Raw genomic sequence first — 15,370 nt, 5'->3', positions numbered from 1 at the left:
TTTATGTTAGAAAATTTCTGATGTTAATGAAAATCAAAATTACACAGAATGCTTTCACACACAGATGCAAAGTCTGTATCCTTTAACCTTTCAGATGTTTTTAAAATTAAAAAATACACATATCATTCACTGGAAACCTTATTTATCTAGTAATTTGTTTTAATAAAGGTATTCTCCTGTGGTTGCATAGCCTATATAGAATTTATCAGCAGAAACAGCAGCTGATGAGAAAAGCTCTAAGTTTTTTCATATTGTCCTGCAATGTTAAACAACTCAAGAGAACTTATCGTTTAAACATTACTATGCACTATGCATTAACCACCCAACACAGCACTTGCTCTTTGCATTTTAGATTACATTGTCATCATCACTGGAAGTCCTAGCTTCACCAGGAAAATGTATTCAATTCAAACTTCTATAAGAACTTCTTGCTAAAAACAAGATACATTTTCAGTCTACTTCAATATAACCCCCCATAGCAAAAACTCAAATACAGCACTGCATAAAATTTTTGTGCCTATACAGCAGATGCCCTAAAACATTATTGATCTCTTCTGTTCAATAGGAGCAACAGAGTTACAGGAATGACTCTTAACTGGAAACCACAATCTTAAGGTCATTGCTTGAAAACACAGGGTTTTGTTTAGTAGATATTACAGCAAAAACCTGCACAACTCTTGAGCACAAACCAAAATGTTTATCTCCAAGGTTATTTTGAAATTCAGTTAAAAGGAAGCTGAAAGCACCATTTCAGTGTCAGCAACCATGATTAGGTACTCTGAAGGCAAAAATCAATTTTGTTAGAATTTGACTTATGCACAAGCATTCAGTTCTACATGTTTTGATCCTTTGTCAGTCTACTTGTTTCCTACATAGTGATAAGTATAATTCCAACCTGAGCTGGAAGTCATATTTGGGAATATTAAACCATAGTGAATTACAAAAGCATAGAACTAGGCTTGATCTGTGTCTTTGTGGCCTTACAACCACCACAGACAGAATCTTGAGGGACATTCTTCTGTCTCTCTACCACTGTCATGCTTTCATCTGCTTGATTAGGGTCCTCCCTAATAACACTATAACAATTATTACCACCGCAATCCGAAGCGGAGCATCAACACATTCAGTTAAGATCCAAGCATTGGGTTGAAACCTGGATGTAATAAAAAACGTCATCTTATTCTTATGAAGAATGTGATCCTATTGCTGAAGTTTTTGTTATTCAATAAAAACACTAGTATTTTGGCCAAACATCTGGTAAAGTCGCTATATCTGTACAGGACCTAAGCTGGTCAGGAATGCTGTCTTGGGAAGACAGTAACCTTTTGCTTGAGGATGTTCTAGATAAAAGAATAATTTATTGAAAAGGCTATATGCCACAAGTGATTTTAGGCAGTAAATAAGAAAAATAACTCAAGAAAACAAGAACATCTATAGTGAGAAGAAACCACTCAATCTCCTTGAAACAGATTGTTTGTTCCACATTTTTAAACACTTTAGAAAACAAAAATCTTTGTTCTTGAAGTCAGAATAGAGGAGAGCAAACAAAAGAATGAGAAACAAGTGTTCTTAAATTATAGAAAGACAATTTAGGCAATAAGGACATTAAATGACTCAGGAGAGAAAAGTGCATTTTAGTAAGACTGTCATTTAAGATTTCCCAGGTCCTAAGCTGATGCTATAACTATATTCCATCTGTTGGAAGTTTTTGATAAATGCAAAGTTTGAAAGCAGTTTAATACACTGGAGGTTAGACTTAACTGACTAATCTGTCAGTTTTCTAATACTGCTATTTTACATAAGGGAAATTAAGCTGAAATATACTTAAGCATATTCAGATTTTCAGAAGGTATTTCATGAGATTTTGCATTCAAGATTGATTAGAAAATTATGAATAAAGGGATTAATCAGGACTTGAAACTAGATAAGCACTGGCTCAAGAACAGGAGATAACATGTTCACAATTCAGAAGACACTGGAAAGCACAACAGTCATCTGAAAATGTTTAGAAAGAAATACATAACAGGCCACATCAATTATCAAGAGAAAAGTATTAAATATATTTTTCTGCTACGGAGTATGAGACTCCATAGCTAGAGAAGTGGCATAATTTTATCACAAGCATAGCAGAGCTGGCTGCCTCTCCTGCAGCAAACAGGAATGAGTTGCCCCAGCTACATCCCACCCAAACAGGAGAGAGAATAACAACGAACCCTGAGGCAGCCACAAACCTCTCATCTCACCCAGTGTTGTCATCTGAAAGAAATACTTGAGTGGGATTGCTAACAAATCCTTAAGTGTGAGGATCATTGACTCCATGAGCCTGGAAAGACATGTTGAGTGGGTTTCTGTGATGCTTCCTCTGGGATCTGTCTGCTACTTTCATTAATGACCTTGATGGCAGAGCAGAGAACACATTAAATTTCCAGGTGACATGAACACATAAGGACTGTGAGGATAAAAAGCTGAAGACAAGCAAAGAGAAAATTGACATACTGCAGAAATAGTTGAAAGTACAGAATTAAAAAAAAATGTAAAAGTACATCAGAAATGCTAATCCACATGGAGGTAATGGGAACAGGCTTCTTGGTCAGAGTGTTTTAGAAAGAATTAATCGTTGATGACAAGTGAGCAGGAGTAACTAGCACCACGTTATAATGAAAAACATATACACACCATAGGAGGATTCAGCCTTTCCACTCTCCACCTTCACTATTGATCAAATGGAAACAACAGGCTTAAGCCACAGAAAGGAAAGATTTAGGGAGAACATCAGGAATATTGAGAGTATAATGTCCAAATGGACATGAGAATCAAGAGTTTAAGATAAGTCTCATCATGAGTGGAAACTTAAGAACTCATTACAAAGCCATTTCTTAAGAATTACTAATTCTTCATTCAATACTTAAAAGGAATAGCAAGTTACAGGAAAGACCTTCATCCAACCTCATTTTCTCTGATTTAGAGTGGCCTCCATCACTTGCATGAGAAGGCTGCTCTCCCCACTTCCTTTGTATGGCAAGTGAAAAAAAGCAGGCTTTTACTCTGAAGCACTTTCCACAGTCTAGGCTTCTTGCAATCATAAGAGACAGAGATGAGTTTTCTGATTCAGGCTATTAATGAAATGCCTACATTTAAATATTATGAATAGAATACCATGGCTCCATGTGGTTTGAAAAAGCTTGCATATGTGGCACAGCAGTTAACTGAAACCTCCATGGCTGCCTTAATATACTTCTAAACAATAAACTGGACTGATGTTAGTAAGATGTTAGTAAGGGAACAAATAAATTGTCACAATGAGGAGGGATAAGAAAGCAGAAGCCTCACTACTGGAGAGCTCCTCCCAAATCTGCATCAACAACTGAACTATAGATGAAATACTAAGACCTGAACAGATTTCAAGCATCTCTGTAATTGGTTCGACAGAAGGAGAATGCAGTTCAGTGCAAATTAATTCAGCAACAACCAACCAATCACCCTATGCACTAATCAAAAAGAGTTTGAAAGGTCTTGTGAGAAAATAGTTATGACTGGTAGTCAAACACTGTTGTAGTTTTGTTGATTATGTTGTTGTGATTTTAATAGCAGAAGAGTAGCACAGCTGTCAGATCTGTGGCATCCTGGCCACACCACTACTGCTAGCTTAGCACCATATGACATCAAAATTTTACAGCCTTTGGAGATCAGTGTGAGAAGTATTTAAAGAAGCTGTATGTTTTCATTTTGGAAGGAAAAAAAATGAGCTGGCCTAAAAGATGTTTAGTAATATAACTAATAAGAGTGAAAAGACACAAAGTCAGATCCTTAGATAGTGCCTGAGAAGACACAAGAACACCATGAAAATTTACGATAACAATCCAAAAGTCTTACAAATGTTTCCAAAAGTAATACACACTAAAATTATTTGATATGTTTAGATTTGAGTCAGCATGACTCAGATTCCTCCCTGAATATTTCCTTCCCCCCCCCCATATAAATATCCACAGTATCAAGTCTTATATTCCTTATTTTCTAATTCTCATGCTAAAATTTCTAGGGGCTCCAGTAAGAAGAGCTTCAGCCAAGCACATCTTTAAGGTATTCCCTCGGCAGACAAATCTGTTTCTTAAGGGCATTCCTCATTTAATGTTTGCTATCCTTTTTTTTATGATGTCTATTCTCTTTTCTTCTGGGAATTACTTACAGCAGGCCAAGATCTTTCGGTTTGTGTTTATTACAGATACCAACAGACTGCATTTATTTGCCACTGTAGCTCTCCTGAGATAATCCAAAAAACAGAGAATAGGCTTTAGAAGAATAAATGTATTTGGTTGCCAGCCCATCTAAGAGGATGTTTCCAGAATTATACCTAATAAACAGAGACGGTAGAGCTCCATCTTTGCTTTAGAGTACCATGCATATCAGTAAACCTTAAACACACACATTGATACCATAAGGTATGTTTTAGTCTACCTTTGTGATCATTTTCTTATGCTTTATTTCCAGTACAAATAAAAATGCTACAGAATAATCATGTACTTATTACCCTCACATTTTTTAAAGCTTGTTTTCTACATTGTAGAAATATAAACATTTTGATACCATGAGATCATATGAAAGAGACATTTCCTTGCTGTTATTTAAGTCCCACCAAAAGCAAAATGCAAACCTATTGAAAGGAAATTTAACTTTTTTCTTGAGACAGAAACCAACTTATTGAACATGAATTACAGTCAGGAAAACTATCATTACCAGGTTCTTGTCTTCTCTACTTGTACTTTCACTCACCAGAGACATAAGACAGTAAGATAAGACAGACTGGTATTATTACCAGTATTTCACAGATAAAAGAAACTAAGTAATAGATCCCAGAAATTATTTGCATGAGCAGTACAGGGCCAAGCATTGACTCAAATTTTTTCACTCCCAGCTTTATGCTGTATGATAATACTTTTCCAATTTCCTCTTTACTGCTTGTTGAATCTTAAATCTCCAATACAGCATGCTGGTGAAAGTCAGGATAGATCTCTCCATGGTTATTAGGACTCCCAAGGCCATAGAAGTGGTTAGTAAATTCGAGAAGATTCTTTAATTCCCTAACAACTAACCAAGGTAGATTGGTATCTCTGGGACAGACTGACCTTTCTTCCCTCTAGTTCTGTTTTCCTTATTTTTCAAATGAATTCTTGCCAAAAAAAAAAAAAAAGCCTCTCTCCCTCAGGAAGTCTTTTTGCATTAAGAGATCTCTAGGGATTCCAAGATGCTGTCCACCAACATATATTAACAATTATATTAGGCTTCCATCCATAGGACTTCACAAACCATACAAGAGGTTTGTAATCCTTTTTGTTAAATTTCCATCTAAGGTGAAGATATTATTGTCTTTCAGAGTAAATTCTACTGAGAAACATTTAGTTCTACCCAAACCAGAACTCCTGAGAGTCTTGTGTACCTGAAATAAATTAAATAGGAATATTTTGTACTTATTGAACCAAAGGGTCAATTCAGCATAAGAACAGCATCTGTCTGTGACAGAAAATATTCTTATGTCTGATTTTACTCTCTGTACTCAGGAGTATCCAAAACAGTAATCATAACTAACTCTGTACGAGCTGACAGACTGCAACAATATTTGTCTCAGTTAATTACTGTTGAGAGTTAAGATTTAATTTTTTCCTCCAAGATTTACACTCACCACTGGGATTTATTTTTTTAATAAGACTGTCAAAGCCTGAGAGCAGACGCATCCAAACCATGCATAGTGGCAATTCAAAGTCGCTATGTGGTTCATAGAAGAAGCAACAAGATGTGGCTTTGATATGTTGGCTATAACAACTAGATTTAAACAGAACCTTAATTCGGTGAATTACTCCAACAGCCAAAACTCACCTATCCATGTTCAAGATAAACCGAAGTTCACACAAAACAGTTCTGCACATACTTTTGTGATTTCTGTTTTTGATTTTCTTTAGAAAGAGATATATGCAGAGATAGTGTTTGTTAACATTTGTTGTATTTAGAGCATGGCTTTAATTTTTAAAAAGGTAGGAAATATTTGGGACGGTTTTTGAAGTCACTGAAGTTGTGCATTCTCTGCTCGGCTGGTTAGTTTTCAAAGTTATCATACCGCTTTTACTGTTTTATTGGGTATGTTATGAGTTGACATCATTTGACTTAAACTACTGATGTTCACAGTTACATAAGTAAATTTTAAGTTATGTACTGAAGTGTAAAAATTAAAATCCATAGATCAGAACTGGAATTATTTTACCACTTCAAAGAATATTGTAATATTTGCGCTTAACACTGTATTTCTTCTAATCTACTTGTTGTAAAGCTTCCACACCAGCTATCACAGAAACCAACTCCCAAAATTACAGGCCAGTAGCCATTGCAAAGCCATCTTAAAATTGAAATAACTATTTACTATTTCAGTGTTATGCTAATTCACCGTTGTTCTTAAGGCCTAACCAAATAGGTTATTAATATGTAATTCTTATTATTAAACTGTTTTCCTTCCTCCTGGATGATTAATGAATAGACTAAAGAGACACCACATTTCTTCTTAAAATCTTCAGTGTAATTTTAATCCATGTTTCAGTTCTGACAGCCAAGTCAATCTGATTTTTCTCAACTATCCCAAAACCGTCAAACATGTCCTGAAATCAGGACATTTTCTATCTGTCACACCTTAATTCAATAAAACCTCATAGTTGTAAAAATCATCATGTTGTTTTCAGTGATTAGCTCTTCTTAAAAGCTTTGCTTTTCAGGAAGCACGTTCATCATGCTCAAGTAAAAGAGAACCCAAACAGCTATTCTAACCGAAATGAAGAGATTAGGCACCCGAGAATAGGATATAGCTGTCATATCCTGTGACTATAGGTTAAGTCCTCCTCCCTTGCCCAACAGAAAATGCTTCTCTCAGTCACGAAGAGGCACAAGCTGCAGTGGCATCAAGCTACCCTTTGTTCTCTTCCAGTATTAGTGAAGTTTCTTCAGAGACCCACAACATCAAAATCACCACTTTAAGTTTCATGCAAGTACATGTTATCTCAGGCAGAACATAACATAGCTATGCTCAACTTCTGATAATTTAGTTAGACCAACAATTCTTGAACTAATTTATAAGCTAAATACTCTTAAATTATACTGAAGTTACAACTTGCTTTGCAAAAGCCTTCTTCACTTGTGCTACCAGAGCCAGCTCACACCTCAGCATCCAGAGTACAAATACCCTTATCAACACCCCTCCAATACCTCTTCTGAATTTCAAATATCATTGAAAGTCTGTATTTTGAGAATAGACAATGGACAACTATTCTCAATGTATTTTGAGAATAGTCAAAGGACAGCTATAGAGCTTTCCCCTTGAACACCTTAGTTATGAGAGCCTGAACTAGCAGGATCCTGACCTGTTAGAGCATTTGTGTGCCAGACTTTTTTTTTTTTTTTTTTAGTCTAAAGGAGATGGAATAGGAAATGCAATAGGGAAAAAATTAGGCCTAACTCAGAATTAGTCCCACTGATAATTTTTTGCAGTTCAGAGGCAATATAACAGATGAGAGAAATCATTTTTCCATCCACATGAATACTTTTAAAGCCATGGATATGTCTGGAAGCATTTCTTGCACATGATTGCAGGCAGTCTGGGGAGCCCATAAAAATAGAAGCTAGTCATGAATAATTTTCACAAGTTGTACAAGGACAATGAAGATAGAGAATTAGACTTAATAAGCAATACCATGAGGTTCCTTCATAGAACAATACCCTCACAACATTATGATTGATAACATCTAATACCAGCAGAACTAATGAAATACAGCTTCTCATGCATTTATATTCCTTACTACTACACAAACCAATACCATCAAACCACATTCTCCCCCACTGAAGCACATACCCCCCTGCAGCATGTATCCCACAGTTTCCCCTCTCCAGCCCACATACTCCCCCAACAACCCTCCTATCCACACAACACTCTTCATCCTGCTGACATGCCCCATTTGCCAACGGAGCAAGCACAGAGAAGGCTGGGGCACGCAGAAGAGCCATCACTGTGTAGGGGCACAACTGGACACCGACCATAAAAGCCCAAGGAATACTGATTTTTGAACAAGAGCTTTAAAAACTTGTTTGAATTTACCTGTCTTTGAGACTCTTCACACTGTATCAAAGATGTCCTGCAGTTCAACGGTACAGTCAGAAAAAGGACGAAAGCTGGTGGTGTCTGACTTTTCTTAAGAAATCCTATCAAATAAAAAGAAAAACTTGATATCAAGGTGCTTTTTGTATGTTAATATCTTAGTACATTGTACCAAACTCCATACATCACTACTGAACAACATAAAGGTCAGAAGTACGGGAAAATGACAGAAGAGCAAGATGACAACAAGATGATGAAATCTGCCAAAATCTGAATCATTTTGCTTTGGCAAAACTTGTCCAAGAACTTCATAGCTTGCTGCTTACAGGGATGTGGAAATGGACAAATATGTAAATAAGGAATAGGTTTACATGTTCAAGTCCCCTAAGAATCTGAAAAGAAATTTTGTTTTACTCAGAAGAGGAGCACAAGAATGTTCCAAAGAGGAAGTTCAAAGGGTGAACACATTAGACCCCATTAACTGATATAGAAGGAAGAGAATCTTCCAGCATATTTCTCAACATAGGAAAAAGCATTAAAAAATAATGAAGAAAGATGAATGTAAGCTGAAATTCAGATTGAAATGAGATGTGGATTTTGAACTGTGGGAATAGTTAGAATAGAAAAACATTTCTAGGAGATACAGAAGGTTCTCTAGTCTGAAATATTTAAATAGTCCACGGATTACTTTTCAAGCAGGTAATCTCTTATCCAGGAACAAGGTTGTAAGAACTAATTCAATAATCATTACTTGGTATCATGTGCTATATAAATATGACATGACCATGGGCTGGCCTTTAGTCTTTGAAGTACACTTTATTCATTTATAAATCTGTTGATATAGACACATGAAGAATAATTTTAATCCCTTCTAGCAACAAAGTAGTATGCATTGAGATGGTCTTGGCTTATTTTGGAGAGTCAGAAGTCCTAAAACAAGGCAGAAAAAAGAAAACAGCATAGAAAGTTGATCTTATTTGAGGCTTGGTTCTAATTGACAGTCACCTTAACAGAAGCTCAGCAGGATTCACAGCTTGTCTGGAAAATCACTGCTAAGGTTGAGCAAGATGGGCAGGGGTAGAGGAGAAAACACACAGGAAGGATTCATATGCTGAAGGGGAGTGGGTGAAGAAAACAAAACATTTTTTAAAGGCATTATTTCCCCCTCCCCGCCCCCCCAAAAAAAAAATCAATTCAAGTAAATATTAAATGCTGAAGGCATTACATTCTCCCTGAAAACAAAAATAGGAGCAAGTTCACAGGACTGTGACAACTTTTCTGTGATGAGACTATGGAGCGATGAGACCAGTTCTCTTCAGAGCTCAAGATCACAAAGAGGAAAGTGCTTGGGACATCCAGATCACAGACCTGTCAGATACAACATGATCGAGTTATTAAACAGGGGCTATGTATTCCCCACCACAGCGTAGTGTGGAAGTGGATTATGACTGAATATAGCAGATTGCTTTGGGCCCTGGCACGCACCAGCCATTCACCTCTAACAGGGGTCTTGGACACTCTGTTGCTTCCTTCCGAAACAGAAAAACAGGGTACAGTCAAGTAATTTCTGTGAAAATAGGAGTGTGAATTTGAATGTCAGCTCCGGGTTTGAACAAATGTCTGCTCTTTCAAGATGACACACATGAAAATGATACCTGACTATTTAAGCTAGGAAATCAAAACCAGCTAGGTTGTGTGCTATCCACCTCACTATGCTGCCACTTTCTGAATTCTGGCAGTGATAAGTTCTTGACATTATCCTGATGGGCTGCTCAGAGCCAGGACGGACCTTTGATTTGACAGCTGCTTAAAAAGTAACCCACTTTGCTAAATAAACCATGTTTTCTCATGATACATGTATATTAATCAGATCTAAAACCCCTCGATAAAGTAATCAAGGAAAACATTCATGCACTATAAGAACATAGCATACAAGAAGCAGGAAAACACCATTTCCATGAGTTAGGATTCCAAGCACTTGATTAGTTATTTTCTTCATATGAGAGAATGTAGCATTTGTATGTTTAATTTCTGTGGCAGCTATATAGAAAGAAAAATCTCCACTTATTGCCATTTTTAAACCACTTCACCCACCTTTTTATTAATACATGACAATTTAAATTAGATTGCTTAGGGAGTATAATTCCAATTTATACTCAGTATGCTGAATACAATTTTAAAAACCTTTTGTTTTCCTATTCATATTCTCATGTGTTGACATTCTTATGTGTTGATTTTTCTCTAATAGAAAATTAATAAAGGCTTATTTCTTTTCAATTATTGTCTATGTGGTAATGTGAAAATTGTAGGCTTGGCACAACTGAAAAGCCTGCAGTAGAAGAAAGCTATATATTATCTACTCCCACTATTGCAACATTTAGTCTTTAGATAAAAGGAAACATCTTACTCATTTTGGACTGGTTAATAATTACCTCTTAATAGATTCTCAAGACAAATTTCCACTAAAGATCTGTGCTAATATTAGGTTTGACAGCAATATAATAGAAATAATAAACAACTTGCAACCCTAGATAACAATTTTATAGATACAAATTTCAGACCATATGTACTGCTGCATATTACTCCTGTTTCACCAGAAGCATGTTACTAATTTAGTTACAAATAAAATGAAATGACTGTTTAGTTATATCACTGTGAAGATAAAGTTTTTTTTGGTGGGATATACACAAAGTTTGTCAAGTAATAATATTTCTTAAAAATATACATCTGGGCAACTGTGCAACTTCTAACACCAGTTATACAAGATTTTCATGTTTCTTCCCATCTCAGACAAAAACATTCCTTGAAATACTACTTTTAATACGGTAAATGACATGGGAAAAAAATGAAGGACATGGGAAGTGAAAACATGTACCAAACAAGAATGAAAAGCAGGTACAGAATCCAGCCACCTGGGAGAGGTTTCAGAGCTCTGCCATGCAGCTTCCTACAGAGTTCGGGCATCACATTCCAGCTAATGAATTCCTGCAACATGGTAGGCAGATGTGACTATTTTCACTTATGTTCCCAAGTGTCAAAGCCATCATCATTCTAGAAATCACAAAAATCACTTTTATATGTTTTTATTGTGAGTGTTTTGACAGGAACTACTTTAAGAGTCATTAGAACACCAACCACTCAGTGCTTCAAGAAAAGCAGCTAGGCAAATTAACTTAACATACAAAGTGTCAAATATCACTAACTGGTATTATACTTTTATAATGTTTATAACCTCAATTAATTTGCTTGTTCTAATTTCTACATCAGTTTGTCACACATATGTTATTCACTTAGACATTGGAAGGTATAAATCCTACTCTTATTGATTGCAAATCTGAGGCAAAACCCACTGCAATAAACAAAAACTAAAATTATTTTAAATATTCCTTTTTATGTATTGAATGAACTTAACAGCCAAACTATATTTCCTTAAAATACTTAATTACATCAAGGTTACTTCCTGCATGTGTCTTTCTTTACCTTATATGATGTTTTACCTTTTTCCCTTCTTAATAACTAGCTATTACTACATATTACACAGATTATTTTTTTAAACTATAGGAGAATTACAGTAATTAACTTTGTACCAATTACCAGGGTGCATATTAATATTCATATACTTTTACAGAAAGAATGATCTTGAAATCTCACAGCGGGGATGGTTAAAATGATTCATTAATGTTCTGCATGGGTTTCTTTTCTAATTCATTAAGAAAATATTAGCATAATCATGTGAAATTAATTTTCTTTAAAAGGTTGATATAAGCAAGGGATTAAGGGGACTGGTACTAATAAAAGAAACATGGCTTGCACCATGCTCTTGGTCTCCAGAGGCTGACTATCATAGTTGAGGTATTACTTGCCAGTGCACTTGGATAATGAAAAAGAAATCAGAGATAGATGGAGCCAGTTGAACTGAGGATTTCATTTCCATGTATACGGGGAAAAAAAAAAAAAAAAAAAAAAAAAAACACATCCTGTCCTTTTATTTCTGTTTTGTAAAGAGGTAGAGGAAAAAAAAAAAAAACACATTATTCAACATGAACAAGAGGCTGGAAAAAAAAATAATAAAATGAAGTGGTAGGTTACAAATGAGAAAAGCATCCAGAGAATGGAATACCTAATGGTAATAAAAAGGTGAATAGAAAGTTCAGCAACAAGAAGGAAAAGCGATCCAATTGAAAGGACCAGAGTGAAAGGTAAATAGCCTCCCCCCCCCCCCAAAAAAAAAAGTTTCAAATAAAAAGAAAAAGCAATCTCAATAACAAGTGGCAGTGAGAAAGTAATAGACTTCATTCACAGATTCACATAAAAAGGCATTTAAGTTAGAAGGACATTAAGATATCTTGTACTATAAACCAAAGTGCCTCTTCATAAATACAGCTCTGAAGCATCTGGGAAAAATAAATAAATAAGGCTTGGAGATTACATTGAGTTAGATTAACATCACCAAAACAAACCCAGGAAGAATGCATTCTGTGAGCCAAGACAGGGCTTTCTGTCAGAACCACAATACATCTAACATTGCTCTTCCATTTCCTCACAGTGACTATTCTTTCAAGTCAGCTTTTAGCTCTGTAACACCAAGTTCAATAACACTCAAGCATGCTCCAGAGACAGAGAACTGGTCATCTACTAAGAAAAGCAATAAAAGCTCTTTAATTTTCTTTGTGAGGACAGTGCCAGACTGGTGGCTTATAACCAGAGGATATTCAAGGAGCTCTTTGTAACAATAGATAGTTCTTCCCTCTGGCCCTGTTCCTGACATCTGATCTTGGACTGGAATAGGCCCTGGTAGACTACCAAGCAACTCCTCCCTGGATGGGAAGTTTGGCACAATGTTTGGCACATTTGATATATTACTTTGTCATATCCCCATATATGGGGATGTACCTGCATAGTCTGGGGCCACTTCAGTGCCTGCCCAAAGTGAGAGCTACCAAAAATCCCATAACAGCGCACACCTCCATATGTAAAAAAGGTATTGTATAACACCTGTAAAAAGAGATATTCACAGGGGAAATCTGGGTACTTGAGAGACCATCTGGCCCTCATGACCTGAATGCACAATCTCATTTGTTCATTAAGCCTATTACCCAACTTTCAGCAGTGCCAAATTCCTTAACCTTTTTCACAAAAAAAGTACCATATTTAACATAAAAATAGTGGAAATAGATACATATTTATCTTTACAGTAAATTTGCAAGTTACATAGCACTTGGATCTCTGAACCAAATAGGAAAACGCATATGGACTTAACCAAAGTTAAGTCCATATGCCCTTTGATGCCCTGAAAACTAATGTTTTTCATTTTCTTTTTCCATCAGTAATATCATAGTTAAACCTTGGTACAAGTTCTCAGCATAGTCCATTATTTATTACCATTGAAATTATTATTCTACAGCACATAATTTACTTGGAAAGGCTGAACTATATGCACATAAGTTCCACTGATTTATGGCAGACATCAATTAATTGTTATTCATGCTCATAGTATTTAATCAATTGATGTGAAAGGGTTGCATCTCATTTGAAGCATCAAATCATAGAATCATAGAATATCCTGAGTTGGAAGGGACCCTTAAGGATCATCAAGTCCAACTCTTGACACCGCACAGGTCTACCCAAGTTCAGACCATGTGACTAAGTGCACAGTCCAATCTCTTCTTAAATTCAGTCAGGCTCGGTGCAGTGACCACTTCCCTGGGGAGCCTGTTCCAGTGTGCAACCACTCTCTCTGTGAAGAACCCCTTCCTGATGTCCAGCCTAAACTTCCCCTGCCTCAGCTTAACTCCATTCCCGCGGGTCCTGTCGCTGGTGTTAATGGAGAAAAGGTCTCCTGCCTCTCGACACCCCCTTACGAGGAAGTTGTAGACTGCGATGAGGTCTCCCCTCAGCCTCCTCTTCTCCAGGCTGAACAGGCCCAGTGCCCTCAGCCGTTCCTCGTACGTCTTCCCCTCCAGGCCTTTCACCATCTTCGTAGCCCTAAATCTGTATGTATAGACAGGAAATGTAGTACAGTAAGGACCCATGGAGAGGTGGGTGGCATGATTCTGTTGAATGAATGTACAATTAAGAGAAGAGAGAGAAAGAATGCCCAGTGAAGTTTGTCTCTCCTCCACATTAATGTAACTTAAAATATTTTATGAGTTTTATTCTAGTCTTCTACTTTGAAAAATTCTTTGTTCTTAAATTTTAATTTGAAAAGTCAACATAATTACGCTCTTAATTTCAACTTTTAATAATTTTTCCTTAGAGAATAATTAAAAAAAATTGTAGGGCCTAATTCCTGACTCAAAGTATTGCTCAAAAAAGTTTCTAATTTTATTGAATTTCTTCTCCAGATCTCTCAATATTGTAGTTGCATCAGCTAAGATCATTTAGCTTTCTTCCTTCTGTAATTTTGTCATTTCAGGTAAATTGCTTTTAACACAGGAAAAGAAATGCTTTCCCTAATTCATTTTTACCACTTTATCTTACTTACAAGGCTAACATCATATTTATCAAAAAGCTCATAACATTATTTCTTCTAAAGACTGTTTTTGTCCAAGTAAAAGTCATTTAAAGAGTTTTGAAGGGCTTGGATTTATATGGATTCAGTTCAGACCTGTAACAAAGATTCTTGTTCTCCTATTGACGTTTCTGTTGTAGATGGTTTCTGAATGAGGAAAGGGAATACACTCTGAATATACTCAGAGGCATCTTTTTTTTTAACATGGTCTTTTTCCTCACAAAGCTTTTCTTCTTGCAAGTTTGCCTGTTTGCTGTTGGGAAAGTATTTTTTTATGGACCTTGAAAATTTTGTCAAAGCCACAAAATTCACATTCTGAAAACTTTCAAACTACAATTTAAAGGTCAACAAGAAAATCTATGCAGATTATTCTTATTAACAAAAATCATAAAAAGTTAGGAAGGCATGTACATACACTTCCTTCACACTATATTTAATTCAATTGGGTTGTTTCACCTCCTCCACTCCCTTTGTCTTTACAGAGAACATTTGCTTCCTCCACACGTTTTTATTAGCATCCTATTGCTCTTCATCACTGTGTTATTGAAACTCGGGCTTTTAGCTTCATCTAGTAACAATGTTAGTAGAATTTCCATTCTTATTTGTGATTCATTAGTTATTATATTGAATTTTTTGTTTGTTTGTTTTGTTTTTTCTTCAAATTGCTCTTGAACTGGACAACTTACTTAAAAGCAAGTTCAAGAAAGAAAAGACACAATACTCTCAATACA

General features: G+C 35.9%; 1 long non-coding RNA gene across 10 annotated transcripts in view; it reads right to left on the bottom strand.

The window, feature by feature from the left end:
* The window catches only part of LOC137858904 (uncharacterized), a 296,077-nt gene that overhangs the window by 234,874 nt on the left and 45,833 nt on the right, over positions 1-15,370 (bottom strand). For all 10 annotated transcript variants that reach the window (XR_011098068.1, XR_011098066.1, XR_011098064.1 and 7 more), the window contains exon 2: positions 8,129-8,232. This is a non-coding gene — a long non-coding RNA (uncharacterized lncRNA). The remainder of the gene's footprint in view (positions 1-8,128; positions 8,233-15,370) is intronic.

Source organism: Anas acuta, chromosome 6 (genome assembly GCF_963932015.1).
Source record: "Anas acuta chromosome 6, bAnaAcu1.1, whole genome shotgun sequence".
NCBI lineage: Eukaryota > Metazoa > Chordata > Aves > Anseriformes > Anatidae > Anas > Anas acuta.
The sequence above is the reverse complement of the archived record's forward strand: the minus strand, read 5'-3'. Positions and strand labels throughout refer to the sequence as shown.